Here is a 16,801-nt window from a genome sequence, read left to right on the forward strand (position 1 = left end):
TAATGAGTAACTGTGGAGTGACCAGTTGCTTGCTGAATAAGTATATTTCATGCACACTCTAGTCACATTAATAATTGGGCATTTTCCATTTCTGGGGTAAATTTAATTAGTATTATAGTACTAACTGGCATTGGGTAACAAAATTATGGCATTTTTAGCTCCTGTGTAAACTTGAGCTTATTTAATCCCTAAAACTTAGTTTTTTTCTCTCTGTACAAATGGTGGGGGGGAGAACTCTCTTATGAAGGAACTTACAAGAACTACATGGGCTAAAATAAAATAAAGTATCTAAAAAAATCTTTCACAGTACATGGTATATATTAAGTGCTCTTTATTTCCTGTGTGGTCCTCATATCTCATTGTCATACTGTTCATTGTTTCACTGATTCCTCACTGATCCAGGAACAGAAATGAATATTCTGTGAAGCACCTTGCCTTCTTACACCAGAGAGGGAACTTCTCTGCTCACCTATCTAATATTCTGGGTTTTTTTTTGTTGTTTTTTTTTTTCCTGTCATGGCCCCAGGAGTGCATCCATGTTGAGTAATAAGAAATCATTATTTAGACACCAGACAGTCCTAAGCTGTGATTCCATGTGAGAGCTCCAACAGAGGAGAGTGTGTTAAAAAGGCTAAAGATCCTGGCGGGATTAAATTAGCCGGTTTTCCTCTGGAGAAGTTAAACTTGGTTTCGTTTGTTTTGTCTGAGTACTGTAGTGTGTGGGAATGGGAAGCTGTATTATTGAGATGGAAGGTTTCTTCTGTTTTGAGCCTGTATGTATGTTAAAACCACCATGAAGTTGTATACGTGCTCAAAGCCTAAAAATATTAGTGCAGACTTTAAGAGAATCAGACAGTAAGCTAAAGGAAGATTTAATATTCAGTACTTCTCCTTTCTATTTCTTTTTGTATCATTTTACAAGTTAGCTTGACAGAAGCTCTAAAAATGTACTTTGAAAACTGAGCAATTGTTTGATTAATGCATTCGATTTAGATACAATTATGTATGTTTTAAGATTAAAATAAAACTACAACCTTTTCAAGAGCAGGGTTTCAGGGCCCCAGTTATCCAAATAAGTCTTAAATATCCTTTTCCTTTTGCTACTTTATAAACAACTCCAGAAGTGTTGCCAATGTTATCTTGAGTTCTCTTCCCTTAAAGATACAGAGGATTAGAGGAGAAGTAAGGATACCTCAGAGGGTCAAATGACTTCTGTGACTAGGTGTCTCGCCTGAAAATGGAGGATCTTGGGGCCTACACTGAGGCCATAGTCTGTATCAGCAAGGACTCTGTATCACTTGTTTGTTCTCTAAATGATTTATCAAGTTCAGGAGGCTGTGTTTTCTAAAAGAGAATGTTTAAGTTTCTCTGGAGCTGAATGCATGTCATCAGGATTCCAAGATGCTGGGGAGCCACATTTTTCACCATCCAAAACATCCAGGAGCCATTCACAGACTAGCCTTGGGCTTCCAGGCCAGTGCCTAACTGACCAAGGAGCTGCAGGTATGTCACTGAGCCCACCCATTCCTTTGCTCCATGACCGTGAGAACACGATTATACTGTCCTCAACCCCACAGCCCCCATGTCTTCCTCTTCTACCCACTGCTCCACATGAAAGCCAGAGCTAGAGCAAATGAGGGCCTATTTTTGGTAAAAACCATGGTTTTTCACATCACTGAGTAAGCATGAAAATTTCTCTCTAAATATTTGAATCATTTCATTTATAGTCAAGGACACTTTCTCAAAATGAACATTTTTAAGGTCAACCTATTTGACTAGACATCTGGGTTTGAACCTAAGAAAGGCAGAAACACTATGGTTAATCGAACTAATTTGTATTACTATTCTTATCTAGTGGTCTCACTTTGAGGAAACCACAAAAAAGTCATTTTGGGAAGTCTCAGCTTTAGGGGTGGGGCTGAGTTGGGGGCATTGGATCTTTTGGTGGTCAATGATTGTTTGAAAAACAAAATGAAAAATGAAAAAAAAAAAAAAACTTTAATGAACGCCCCCCCCCCCCCAACATATTTACTTTTTTAGAGCAGCAATTTTGGTTTATGACATTTTGGAAAGAAGATGAATGCAATGTGACATCATTCAAATAAATCTTGAATTTAGGTATTAGGAAAAACTGAGATCTGGTCCTGCATAAGCCATTATTTAGCTTTGTAGGATTGGGCAGGTCTTATACCAATTTGGGCTCAATTTCTTCTCTATAAAATAAGGAATTGGCTTAGATCACTGTTACCAAAATTTGTTTTTTAGGCCTGAGAAATTGTCTGCAAAAGTGAAATTAATTCTGAGTTAAAATAAATTGGGATCTGCTACATATCACGCCCTCTAAATGTACATTAGCATATTAAAGACTGCAAAATATTCTGCAGTTAAAAACCTCTGCTTAGCTTTAGCAGTGTTTTGCAAAAACATTTTGCTAATAACATGTCTTAATATCTCTTAGGAATAGAGTATCACAAATACTTTTGGAAACCCTGGGTTAAATGACCTCTCAGACTCTTTCTAGCTAGTATTCAATTACAATAGTTAATCTGTTTTGTTTTTTTTTTAATTTTATCAATAACAGAGTTTTTCTTTGTTGATTTTTTGGTATTTCTCAGATAAAGAATAACAAGAGATGAAATAATTTAGTTGCATACAGCCTCATTAGAATGAGTCATTGGTCCCTCTGCTTCACTTAAGGTACTTTCCTGTATTAAAGTTCGTGATTCTAGGATTTAATTTGAGACCAAGGATAGTTCTTCCTATAAGAAAAGTAATAGTGTTCTTTATCTTCTAAAAGCCTTTCGTTGCTTCATTAGCCTGCAAAAATATTTGTTTTGTTTTGTTTCCCCAAAATTCTCATCTCAACACAATGACAGGTTTATCTATAAGCAACAGAGACATTTTGTAGCCTCATGGCTAATACTTTCAAGGTTTCTAGAATTTTATGTTTCTTGTCATGTAATATTTTTAATTAAATTTAAAGCTGTGGGTTGGTACAAGTTTATACAGGCATTAAAATTGTGTTTATTCTTCAGGACATTATATCAGAGTATATGTATCATTGATTTTATCAGAATACTTCTTTTTTTTAAAAATTTAAATTTTGTTCAAACATGAAAAAGGAAAGAGTGCCTGCCTATATCTTTAAATAGATGCTCAAATTCATGTATAAAGAAAATAATCTTTTATTTTAAACATTGCAACCTCATCACCTGCAGTTTCTTTCTTTCACTGAAGTGGTTCAAAATGTATTGTATTTCGATTAAAAAATACTGCAAACAGTTCCACCATTGAAGACTAAATTCCATGTGTTATATTCACCAAAAAAAAAAAAAAATAGTGTACACTTTTCTAATTACTCTCTAATTGGTTACTTTTTCTCTCAAGTTAGACTTTGAGGATGGTAAAATACTCCCAGTACCCACAAGGTGGCATGGCCTTCTTGTTCAATTCAGTTTCATTTGGATTATTTCTGTTTTATCTGCTACTATATTTTAGGTTCTACTCTTTTATTAAAGTTTTGAATTTCACTTTCTGGTTTTATTTTTCCTCACAGCCACTGAACTGGGTTTGAATTTCTAGAGTGAGACATTTTTCACAGAGATAATCAAGTAAAACCTTTCTTCAGCCTATTTTATTGTTTCAATTCACTTTGGAGCTGAACTTAAATTATTTTACTTCGTGTAATGTAGTGTTAGCGCCCATCATAAGGCCTGAAAAATACAAGGCACTCAATAAATATTTGCTGTGGAATTTAATGAATTGCCTTATTGGAAAAAATTATTCAAATACTCAGTATTATCAGAATGACTTTGGATACTTTATATAGTTCTACCAGCTGATAAAAGATCTGCCTCCTTTGTCCAGGAAGTAATGTTATCTAATGGTATTACAAAACTGTGTCATGGATTAGGGTGACATTTCCATTTTATCTCAGTTGTAAGAAAGGTATGGTTAATTCAGGTCATTCCTTCACTCTTTCACTTAGGAAATATTTCTGGACCCTCTGTCTATACTCAGCACTGTGCTAAGGGCTGAAGGGGATACAGGGATAAGTAGAACATAGACAAGTGAATAAGCATAGAATGACAAGCACATCATAGTCACTCACCCATTCACTCATCCATTCAACAAATACATATTGCATGGTTATTGTGTCCCAGGTTCTGTAGATGCTGAATAGTGAATAAAATAGTCAAAACTCACATTAGACTGGGGAAGATGGGCTATAAACTAGATAAATAAGTGTGGTGTTTGAGACACATAATATGTTTAATAACAGTATTTTCTAAGGAGAAAAAGCAGAGAAAGTAGAGAGAACACTTGGGGTCCCCAGGGAGGGGCCAGGTGGTTATTCTTCTAATTTGAATGGCTAGAGAAAGCTTCTCTAAGAAAACAGACTTTAGAAAAGGACCTGAAGAAGGCACAGACGTGAACAGTGTGGTTATGGTAGGGAAAGAGCATGCCAGGCAGCAGGGACAGCAAGTGCAAAGGCTCAGAGGTGGGAGTGGGCCACTATTTTAATGTGTGCCATCACAGAGTGCAGTGAGATGGGAACAGAGGGGAATGAGGTCTCCTCAGGGGGAAGCTAAAGAAGATTTTGCTAAGGAAGGGAAATTTACTTGGTACCAGGAGAAAAGAAGGGCACTCCTGGTCTTAGAAGCATGGGGCTATTAGTGAAACCGACATGCAAATAGTCTGGTAGGCACAGCTCCATTTTACATCCAGCTGGGAGGAAAAATAATGATTTCACCAGACTGATTTTGAGAAAAAATAATAGTTCAGAGTTTTAATTGAGGGAAATTGTGAAATAAAGTAATTTTTATTTTATTTATTTATTTTGTTTATTTATGCAGAGTAATCTTAACGTATAATTTGGATCTGCTTTCTTTTCCAAAGATATCTCTGTTTCTACCCACCAGGATTAGGAAATTTGACTTCAGGCTGCTTAAGAGGACAGTAAAAGTTTTGAGCAACCTGCATTTCTACGTGCAAGCTATACTTTTGAGATAAGACCCCCAGTGTGCATTGTGTACCTTGGTACGCACTAAAGTTTAGCTATCTGGGATCTACAATGGATAGCGTAAGTCTTTTTTATGAAAAGTTTCACCAGAGGGAGATCTCAAGTGATTATATCTGAAGGCTTTTCCTAGATTTTAAACCCTGTGAGGGTCAGATAAAGGGATGGAGAAATATCCCTTGTTTGTTTTGGAGAAAACAGAATCTGACACTAAATTTTAACTACTAGAGTTCTAAATGATTGTATGTATACATTTGCCATTGTGGTTATGCTTTCTTTTCTTTTTTTTTTTAAAGATTATATGGTGGTCTTAAATTTTAGTATACAACTTATAAGCCACCATTATTTTTCTAAAATCAAACAATTTCTATATTTAGACATCATTCCCTTGGCATGGCAGAAACTTTAACTTTGGGCTTTTTGGTGGAGCCCTTCCTTCTCTAACATTGTGTTGTGTGTCTAAGGGTCATAACTAAGGTTGAGGCGTTATGTGGGGTGGGATCTCTTTCACAAAAACTATCACAGAGGCACCATCAACCATCAGTCCACAGGGTCCCCTCAGGCCCGTGGCTGCCCGGCTGCTTCTGTGACTTCTTGAGGGTGGGGGTGAGGGAGATGGGGGCAGGAACTCACAGCTACTTCCCTGGCATGCCAGGGACACTGGAGTGCTTGCAAGGCCATATTGGTCCCATATGCCTGAATGCTGTTTCCCTGCCTGGGTCCAGGCTACCTTTCCCAGGCTCTGCCTAGGTGAGTCTCAGCCACTCTACACTCAGGGCCAATTTGTCCCTTCTGTATCTCTTCACAGCAGTCCAGAAGAAACTGTTTTGAAGTCTAGAAGGGAAATATTTCTGTCTTTGTGTTTTCTCCGCTAACTGACCTATACACCGAATCATCAGTATTCTCCTAAGAGTTGAGGATTTGGAAGCCAGGTATAGGAAGATGAGAGGATGTTTTCTGTTCACTCATGTCCGCCTTCTGAGCCAGTGGCTAGAGTGTTGATGGCCTGCTTCAACTGGGGTAAGGAGAGAGGGAAACACCTAGAGGAGGAAAATTTATTTCACTGTAGTTACCCCAGCTTATTCACATAATTTCATGCACATATAGGTTGTGTTCATATATAGCTGTATTTCCCTATATTCACGGTATTTATTCACATGTGTTTGATGTTCTTTGTGGGAAGGCAAGGTTACTGGTCTCTGTTGGGCAATATTAGGCAACTCATTTAAGATCTTACAGTGTTAGTTTCCCAATATGTAAACAGAGGGACACTAAGCCTGCAATTCCTTGTGGACAGACTAATGGAAAGATTGTTGTGAGGATTAAATGAGGTGATTGTGTGAACATGGTTAACTGTTATGCATGTATACACATATATACATATACATACAGCACCAAGAACACATTTCTGTTTTTAGTTCAAAATTCTGTTTTGAATTTCAAGGGACCTGTGTTCTCAAATGTACTAAACCTAGCAACATAAACAAGCTTATTAGACCTAATAGGAAAGATATTAGTTTTTATTCTCTTTCCTGTAAGAGTAGAGTATCTAACTCTTGCTGTAGATCCTCCTCTTTGCCCCAACCATACAGAGAAGAGATTTATTTTACCCATCTCCTCCTCAAAATGAGTGGCCGCTTCATGAGGGCATAATTCTGTCCACATCTCTGCAAAGGTGGTAGCCCACTTAGGACTGAATGATGGGATGCTGTGTGGTGGCTCCTGTGCCAGCCTAGGTGGAATCGAGAAGGTGGAGCCAGGGATTTTATTTTGGGATTTAACACAGCACTGAGTTTGGGGCAACCTCCGTGTTACTAGTCCTCAAGTGGTTGGACGATGGGAGACAAGGTTCAGGATATCTGAATGGATGTCCACATAAGGGACAGCAGGAGTTGGCACCTTTTGAGGGTCTGGCATCCCAAGCATGGCATACACACACACATACACACACACACAGAGACACACACAAACATGCATACACCCTGATTCCTCTTACCTGGAACTAATAAATAAAAGTTTTCAGATACTATTAATCCCCACACTGATGAATATGGTACATTTCAATTCTAGTCTTATTTTTTGCTGTTGCTTTGATGCTACTTAATTAATTTTCACATTATTTCTGAGAAAAATAGGTGTTAGATAATATTATTGCTGTTATTATTACTACATAGAAAAATAACTAGCGTTTATTGAGCACTTACTATTTTTCCAGCATTGTGCTGAGCATTTTGCACTCCTTGTGTCATTTAATCCCCACAAACTACCTGGGAAGTAAGAATAATTTTTTTTTCTTTATTTTACTTATAGATGAGGAAACTGAAGCTTAGTAAAGTGGCTTGCCCCTAGGCCACACAATAAGTGGCAAAACTAAGATTTCAAGCCAGACCATCTGACTCTAGAGCTTATGCTCTTAAATACTACAGTATGTGGATAAGCAAACTGAGGACAGAAAGATTCCAGGGACTCATTCAAAGCTCCAAAGTGAAGACCTGATCAAAAAAAATTATTTTCTCCTGACATTCAACCCAGTATTCCACACCATTGCCTTTGGCCAAGTCCAAATGCAAAACTGAACAGGGAAGAACCACCTACATTCAGGAGCATTGTTGAAGCAATCCTGCTCCACCGGATTATGTAGCTCTGGCTTCTCAGTGATGAATTAGGACTCACCATAAGCTTTCCCCTGATCAAGGGCCTCTACTCATTTTTAACTTATTGGCCTACAGGAATGGATCCAGGTTCCATGGGACCTACAACTTATGCATTTTGGAGGGACCGTTTTAAAAAAAGACAGAATTATGGATACAAAATTAGGGTTATTTGGAATAAAAAATGAAGTCACATCAAATGACAAATATAAGAAAGTTGACAAGTAGCATAAACACCATAAAATCCAGAAAGTAACCTAATATTTAATTAATGCCTGACACCCTCCATAATGCTTTTCCCCTATGTTTTCCCTACATAATTTTTATTGCCTCTTCATGTGACAATTTTCTAATGTCATTTTTTAGAAACATAACTCAGTCATTTCTTAAGATAGTTGATGGAATTTTTTTTAATTGATACTTGAAATGCACAATCGTCTGTGACTTTATACACAGACACACTCACTTTGGGTAGTATTATTACAGATTTGTGCCATACAAACATGGGAAATCTGACAAATTCTATTTTGAAAAAAGAAAATGTGCAGTGCATTTATAATTATATGCACAGAATTATACATTTTATTCATGACAAGAGAGAACTTCCATTATGACTAAACATCAAGGAGAGCGCAATTCCCTACTTATAAATTTACAAGTTACAGAAGAATTTTCCGCAGTCTACCCTATGGTTCTGTACATTTCAAGCCTCTACTATCTATATTTCCAGAGCTGGGTGTCTTGTGACACGTTCATATCACAAAGAACCTCTGGTCTTTCATTTTTGTGTCAGAACATCAAGAAAGTCAGCACAGTAGGAAGAAGAAAGCATGGAAGCCAACATATATTGCAATGACTAGCAGTATCCTAATCATATATAAAGGTGCCTGCAAAACACATGAATATATTCTATTGACCTAAAAAACATGCATCCCCAACCTAATTTCTCCTTAGCCAGATCCTAGAAATGCCTGTGACCACACCAACACCATCTACCTGGAAGAGAATAGGGCAGAAACTTGCAGTGGAAGGGCAAAGCAGTCTTAGCCAAGAATAGATAAAATATTTTATTTTTTCAAAGTTTTCAAAATCTCTTGGCCATGTAAACATAGAGCCTCTCCCCAAGTCTTGATGGAAGCTGTGTAAGTGAGGGGTCCTGAAGATTAAGCTTCATGAATGTCATGGTAAATCCTTCTCTTTTGTCTTGTTGGTCAAAGGAAGGCTTTCCATCCAGTTGTAAGATTTTGTGTGTGTGTGCGTGTGAAAGACATGAATATTCTTACCTTTTAGACCTTACAAGTCACTTGTCTCAGACTCCCCTGTAACAAAACTCATGACTTCTCAAGATTTATTTGCATTAAAATCCATCAATAGCTATAGAGCTATCTTTTGTATACCTTGAGGCTGTGGACATACATAGCTTCATGTGAATAAAATAAAGAAGCACTAGACCTGAAAGGTTCTTGATATATTTCTCTGACCCTAGATTTTATAGAAAGCAGGGGCTGCATAGAAACTTGGCTAGCAAAGCACCACAGTTACAATTCTAATTCAGTTCATTTATGATATAAAAATGCAATGAGTCACAATGGGGCACCGACTTCACTTATTAAAAAGTGAAAATATAGTTAACTAGTTGTTTTGTTTTCCCACAAATTGGATAATTGCACATTGGATAAACCTATAAGTTTTCTCATCTGTAAAGTGACCATAATCCTACCTCCTCCTAGACTGTAAGCTTAATGGAACAGAGACCATTACTGTCTCTGTTAGATATTAGTGTACTCATGTCCCAAATTCCCAGAGTAAGAATAAATGTGGTAGCTACCATGTAAATATTTGGTGAATGAATGAAAGCAAAGGATATCACTTATTCAACTTGAATTTTTTTCTGCTTTGGCACATACTGTATTAGTTTCCTATGGCTGCTGTAAAACATTACCACAAACTTAGTGGCTTTAAACAATGCAAATTTATTATTTTACACTTCTGGAAATCAGAAGTTTGAAATGAGTCTTACAGGACTAATGTCAACTCATTGGCAGGTTGACATTCCTTTTAGATGTTCCAGGATTCCCTTTCCTTGCCTTTTTCTATCTTCTAGAGGCTTCCTGCGTTTCTTGGCTGGTGGCACCTTTCTCCATCTTCAAAGCATATCATTCCAACTTGCTTCCCTTGCCCCATCTCCTTTTTCTGACCCTGACCCTCCTACCTCAATCTCATAAAGACACATGATTGCATTGGACCCATCCAAATGATCCAGGATAATCTCCTGGGCTCATATTCACAGGTTCTGTGTGTGGATACTTTAGGGGGTTTTTATTCTGTCTGCCACGTATGCTAAGCAATCTCTTCCAGAATATTTGTTTTGGGGGACAATTCCTGGAATCCGCAGAGTTTAGGTCTTTTGACTTCTGGGCTAATGTTTCCTCATTTGAACAATAATTTTTACCAAAGTAGAGATTTTTTAAAAACGTGTTAGTGTACAGAAAGATCTCCTGGATAATAAGACCACAAAGAGGTCTGCATTTACACCAAGTAGTGTAGGTGTTGGGAAAATTGCCTCCATGGGAAGGCTCCCTCTATGTCAGCAATTTATATTCTAGATGAGGGGACTTATAAATATTTGATTTGCATCACCTATTCTCCATTGGTTCCTTCCTTATTGCTTATTCAATTCTGGGGGACCCTCCATATATTCTATCAGTAGAGACATATTTATTCCCTTTTCTCCATAACCTCTCCTCTTTATGAGTTACACACTGACACTGACTTAGCTCAAGTGACAGGATTAAGATATTTGTTTAATGATGCTTCTCTGAGAACTGACAACTACTTAAGTAGGGGGGGCACATGACAACAACCGAAACAAATTTTCAGAAGACTATAGATTGCAGATTACTTTGATGGGAACCAAAAAGTAGAACTTCTGACACATTATAGGTGCTCAATAAATATTTATTGAATTCTTTACACATTTACAGATAATGAAAGTAGTATGAAAATCACTCACTTCCATAGTGCAGTTCAGTCTTACAGACACCCTTGCTGAGATGTACAGTGACTCTGAAGGTACAAATTCCACAACTAAACGATGGAAAGATAGAAACAAGAAGGAAGTACAGGACCTAATAAGCCCCTTGTGGACATGGACATGGAAAAACTCTTTTGAAACTTGGTGTCTACCATTACAAGTGTTGAAACATCACAGTATCAATTTTCAGGCCTGACTCAACAAAGTGCCACGACTGAGTCATCTGACTACTTCCTGGGTTTTCCCCTTGAAGCCTTCACACCCAGGGTCTGTTTGCACTCCACCCTGATGGGGGATGATCTCAACAGGATTCATTAACTAAAGTCTTGGCAGACCCTGCATATGTAATGGTCCCTGTAGAGACCAGGATCCCAACTCTGGAGACTGAGATTGAAGAGGGTTGAAATGACGACGATTATTTGGGAATTTTCTCCTACAAGTCATCTGTGAGAACTATCTGACCTCACAAGTAAGACTTTCTGTGGTGAGAAAGGGTGGTGTGTGCTTTACAGGAAATGTGAAAATGACTTCAGAGCATTACATACATGATTAGCCATAGGGTTAAGTATAGCACTGGAATCTTGCTCCTGATTTGTGAAGGAGAAAGAATTGGGAAAAAAAAAAAAAAAACAGAGAGTGAGAGAGCGAGAGCGAGAGAGCAAGAGCGAGAGAGGGAGCGCACTGCTGAAGGGTGGGGCTGATGACACAAATGAAAGGAAAATGAGCTCCCATGGCCTTAGTCATTCAGTGAATATTTATTGAGCACCTGCTATAGGGCAACACACTGTTCTAGGCCCTTCCTTCCTTCAACTCACCCCTTTCAGCTCTCTTTTTTTGTTTCCAATTTGAATTTTTTTTTAATACACTGAGATGTATAAACTTCTCTTCATTACCAGGTTCTTTGATCTAGGAACAATAGCAGCCCTTTAATAGCAGAATAGTAGTATCTGCTTCATTTCACTTTTTTTTCCAAGAGACTTTGAACATAGCCATGTCAGGAAAATTTAAAGTTAAGGTTTCCCATGGTTTGACCACACCCTGACCTCCTTTTGGACTTCTTATTTCTTTTTCATAGTGTTTTTATTTTTTACCCAATTTGGTCACACTCTTTTGAGGCTAATTATATACTGGCCTTGCAATCTTCACAAGATTTGCACATGACAAGTTCTGATTTGCTTGTTAGTCAGTGAAGGCAGTCTTCAAATTGAAGCTTCATAAATAACAAAAAGGAAGATTTTATCCTCAACAGAAAACTAATTTATACTTATGAAGATTTTCTCATGATGCATTATACAGTATTAGGCATAATATTTTAATCTCCTATACTTTAACACACATTTCAGCCATCCTGACTTTGACCCATGGCATCTGCATGCTTCATAATAGATTGTGGGGCATACAGCACTACATCCTATTATGGGCTATAATACATTATTATGCAATCTCTTAAGACCCTCTCTTTGTCTCTCTCTCTCTCTCACACATACCACACACACACACTCACACACACACACTTTCCCGCACATAGTCCCCCTCTGCACACGCAGACTCACACGTGCACATTAGAGCTTATACTCAGTGGTCCCCGACCTTAAGTGATTTCTTCCTCTTCCATTATCCACTATGCTGTTCACTGAACAGAAGCAACTCTGTTCATTTCTGAGAGACTCTGTGGATAGCAACACATGCCAACAACCTAAATATAGAACAATTTTTCCTAGAGTTCTCTCAGCACTCATCATAAAGTACCGTCAATGACCTGACCAATAAATAACCTATCGGGAGAAAATGTGTTGTGATAAGCAGTGAGCATAGAGATCTGGGTTCTAGAAATAGTTCTACTTCTTATTAGTATTGTGACCTTCAGGAAATCATGCAAGCTTTCTGAACCTCTCAAACAGACTATTACTTTTCTTATCTACTTCTTGGGTTATGAGGACAAATAGGATAATGCATGTGAAAGCAGTTTGAGCAATTTAATCTTCTATTCAGACAACTTTTAAAGTCAACTATATCAGAGTTTGCAGAGTTGCTTTAGAATGAAAAATACTTCTGTGTTTATCATTTCTGACACAATTTTTAAAACAGGGATTGACAAACTTTTATGACAATCAACAACATTTATTAAAAGACAACTACGTGAACCACACTATACGCAACACTGCAAAAGTCCTTTTGCTCACATTCCAGGATTCAAATCCAGGCGCCTTGTGTGACATAACCTCTATATCTAATCAGACTCCGATGTTTAACAAAACACTCACTATTTGTGATGGTTTAATTATCCTTCAAAAATCCAGGTGGAAAAAGACTTAGCTTTTCAACTGATTTCCTATATACACAACCAACCAAGAGAGTAAAAGGACATACGAGTTTTTAAATTTGTTATTCATTGATACTGGCATTGTGTTGGCACTGTGTTTTGACTTCACAGACAGGAGCATGTTTATAGGGAAGAATTCCACCTAGATTCTTTTGTTCGGCTCATTACAATTGATTTGTTTCTGGTGTAAACTCAGGGTTATTATAATAATTAGTGCAGACGTTAATGTTACAAAGTAGTGTTTTCCAGCTAAAGCAATATCCTAATGCAAGCCTGGTTTTCTTCTACTTTTAGGTGAAGTCCTTTGAACACTTCTGCTACTGAGGATGTTCTTGATCTTTTTTGGTTTTCCTGTTGAATTTTTCCAGGTCACAAATTAAGCCTAGTTTGTGTAATTCAATGCCAGTGAATTGACAGACACTATCACATAAGTCAAAGGCAGGATATGAAGAGTGCAGGTGTTCAGAAGATTGTGCACCATGCTTTGTTTGACTGTTGGACTCATTACAGCTTACGGGAAGATAGCAGCACTTGAAGGATTCAAATGATAGAAACACATTTGCAGCTTGCTGCCAAGCCATAGAGGTGTGGAGGGAATGTTTACATTCACCTAACAGAGACATGTTCAAGACCACCTGATTCACCTCTGTGGCTCTTATCCCCAGTTTGCTAGAGCCACAGGCTTACGCATCTGCCAAGAAGTGTGAACATGCCTCTAGGTTTTTGTAAAATGCATCTGTGTGCAACTTTTGATAGCTTTTACAAAACATGCAATTACTGTTCAGAGTAAGTTCCCTTCAGCTGCTTCCTAGTCAAGGGAAGTAAGTGTAAACACTTCTCCGTGGGCTGGAATTCCAAATGCCACTCAGATCCTGGGTTTTTTATATTGTCTATGCATGTGTTTCAGGCCTTTTCAAGCTGAGAAGTTGAGAGTTCAAAGGATATAAAGTATGAAAAGTCACAAGTTTGTGTTAAAAAAAATTCACTTTGTGATGAATTTGGGAATCTTTTGCTTTTTGAAGTTAGCAATGATAAATCATTTTGGTGAACAAAATGTGAGAATGTGTTTTACTGTTTTTACAAAACACATTTTACTGTTCATATTTAACAATATCAGTCACCCTTTTACGTATAAATGTCACGTATAAGGAAGAGTTTTTTTTTTTGGAATTGGTATGGTATGTTGAGTTGTAAACTTGTTAACACTTGGCCTTTGAATAGAAGAAAATGGTGTTGACGTAGTTGCTCAGTCTTGAGGTAACGAGAATGAAAAGGATTAACACAAGTTCTTTCTCTAATAACACTACCCAGGGCAGTGTCCTGCAAGGCTGGCAGTCTGATTTAAGGGACTCTGGGGATTTCATAGGGTTAGAGACTTTGGAGTTGCAAATCAAGTTCTTCACGTTCAGCCAGATCAGAGACATTCATCATCTTGGGAAAAGTTAAGCTGGAAAAATGGCAATTATTTTATATTAATTTATTTTGGTCTGTGATTGATTAATTTCACACCAGCTTCACCAAGTACTGGAGTCTTTTGGTACCATGAATCCATTCTTCTGTTTCATAAACCATCTTACCTCCTTCATTCTCCAGGTCTGGCTCTTTACCTTTATTCAGAAGTTCCCTTGTGGTCACACCTTTACCTGCAGGAACCGCTCCATAGTAGCACCAAAATTATATTTGCAATCAGGCCAGACCATTTGAAGTTCTTTCTTAAGGTTATGTATCCAGATTCAGGCCTTCCTATTTCTTCTCTTCTCCTTCTAGGAAGTCATAGCTTGCAACCTCCTCTCAGTACAGTTTTCACAAATCATATGACTTGAGCTGGTAAAGAAGAATGAAAGTACTGACCATACATAGTAAATAATTACAAATATAAAAAGTGTGTAGAGAATCCAGCTCAGGATATACCTTACTTAGAGATGCTATTCTTTTCTTTTTTTATTCTTGCCTTCTCTTTCTTCTCTCTCCCTTCCTTTCTTCCAAAATATCTATTAAGTTACTTCTATGTACATTTAAATGAGGTGATTTGCATAGAGTTTAATAAAGGAGCAATTTGCAAAGTGTGGGCTGTGGTAAGGAAATCAACAAGGGTTTGCAAAACCCTGGATCTTAGTAATAGTGGGAACCACTACTACCCCTAGGCCTGAAGGGGCAACAGTCAGAAGATACTAGAACCAGAAAGGAAAGCTGTATGGAAAGAGCGTCATGAGAAGTGTTGCAGCCTTTATGAGAGGGACGCAGTCAATTCACAGCAAATTGGCTTATTCCCTGACCTTATTCTCTTCTTACCTTCCTGTATCCTGCAGGGCCTCCCATAGGCCTACCCAACTGGAAGCCAAAACCAAGGGAGCCTGCAGTCTAGCCTCCCAAGGAACAGAGCTGGCAGAAGGGTGAAAAGCAGATCTAAAAGGACAAGCTGAGGCTAGATACGCAGCCCAGCTGGTAACTGGAGTACACCCTGGTCATAGAAATGCAAAAAAGGCAGAGCCCTACTACTCATGAATCTTATGTCCCTCCCTGGTGGGGGTGACAGAAAACAAAATGGAGGAGGGCTATTTAAACCAGATTGAAAATTGAGCTGGGGTGTGGATGGGGGAAAAGTTTGAGGAGCACTGTTATCAAAGGTTTCTCAGATGAAGCATGGCCTCAATTGAGTCTGTAATGGAATGTAGGTAGAGATGAGGGAGAGAACATTAGAGCAGATGGGGAAGAATTTATAAAGGCCAAGATATGAGAGACAAATTACATGTTGCAAACACTGCACCATGTAATGGAAGGCACAAGTGGCCAGAGATGAAGTTGGAAAAGTGGGCAAAGACTGGGTCCTGAACAGACATGCTCAAGAGCATGAACTTTATTCTTAGATAGATAGGCACTTTGATATCACAATAGATATTTATTGGCATATTTTCTGTAGGCAAGAGACACAACCAAATGTCACTTGAGAAGATTAGGCTATTTGTAATGAGGCAATGTACATGCTAGTTTGAAGTGAGGTAAGATTGGAGCTAAGGAGTACAGTTAGGAGTCTAACACAGTAACACAGAGCAGAGAGGGACAAACAGAGCACTTCTGTCCAATGGCCTGAGTCTAGCCGCACTGTCTGGCCTCCTCTTTCTGAGTTCACAAAATGTGCATATTCTCTTCCTGGTCTACAACCCTCTGATAACTGATCAATGTTAAGATGGAACGTGCCAAAATCTTCCCAAATGCCTGCTCCCCCCCCACCATTATGCATCTTTCTTTCTTAAGACTGGGCTAAATTCCTTCTCCTAGGCTCCCAAAGGACTCAATCAACACCTATGTTATGACATTTATTACACTACAATGAAATTATGTGATTATGTCTCTATTTTGCCCACTGAAAAGTGAGATTCTTGGAAGCTAGGACCTCATCTTATCCATCTTTGTAAGTGTAGTGCCTGGCACATAGTAGGCCTTCTTTATGTGCTTACTGAATTGAGTGAGTCTGTACTTCTGACCCCCTCCTTGTCTGACCTCCCAGCTTCAGGAAGGAAGGACTTGAGAGGGAGAAGGAGCATCTTCCTGACTGGCCAGATTCGGTAAATCTACATTGAGGTGCAAAAGGGTGACAGAGAGTGCAACCATCACATTGGAATTCCCACCCAGATATCTGGATTCCATAAAAAACTTTTTACACCAGAGTCATTTTTTACATGTAAAGACCCAAGAGCAGTGTCAAATGAAATGGTTTTTTGGAGAAACTTGTAATCTATGAAGAGGTATATAGAAATCATTTCCTGAATATC

Source organism: Choloepus didactylus, chromosome 8 (assembly GCF_015220235.1).
Source record: "Choloepus didactylus isolate mChoDid1 chromosome 8, mChoDid1.pri, whole genome shotgun sequence".
NCBI lineage: Eukaryota > Metazoa > Chordata > Mammalia > Pilosa > Megalonychidae > Choloepus > Choloepus didactylus.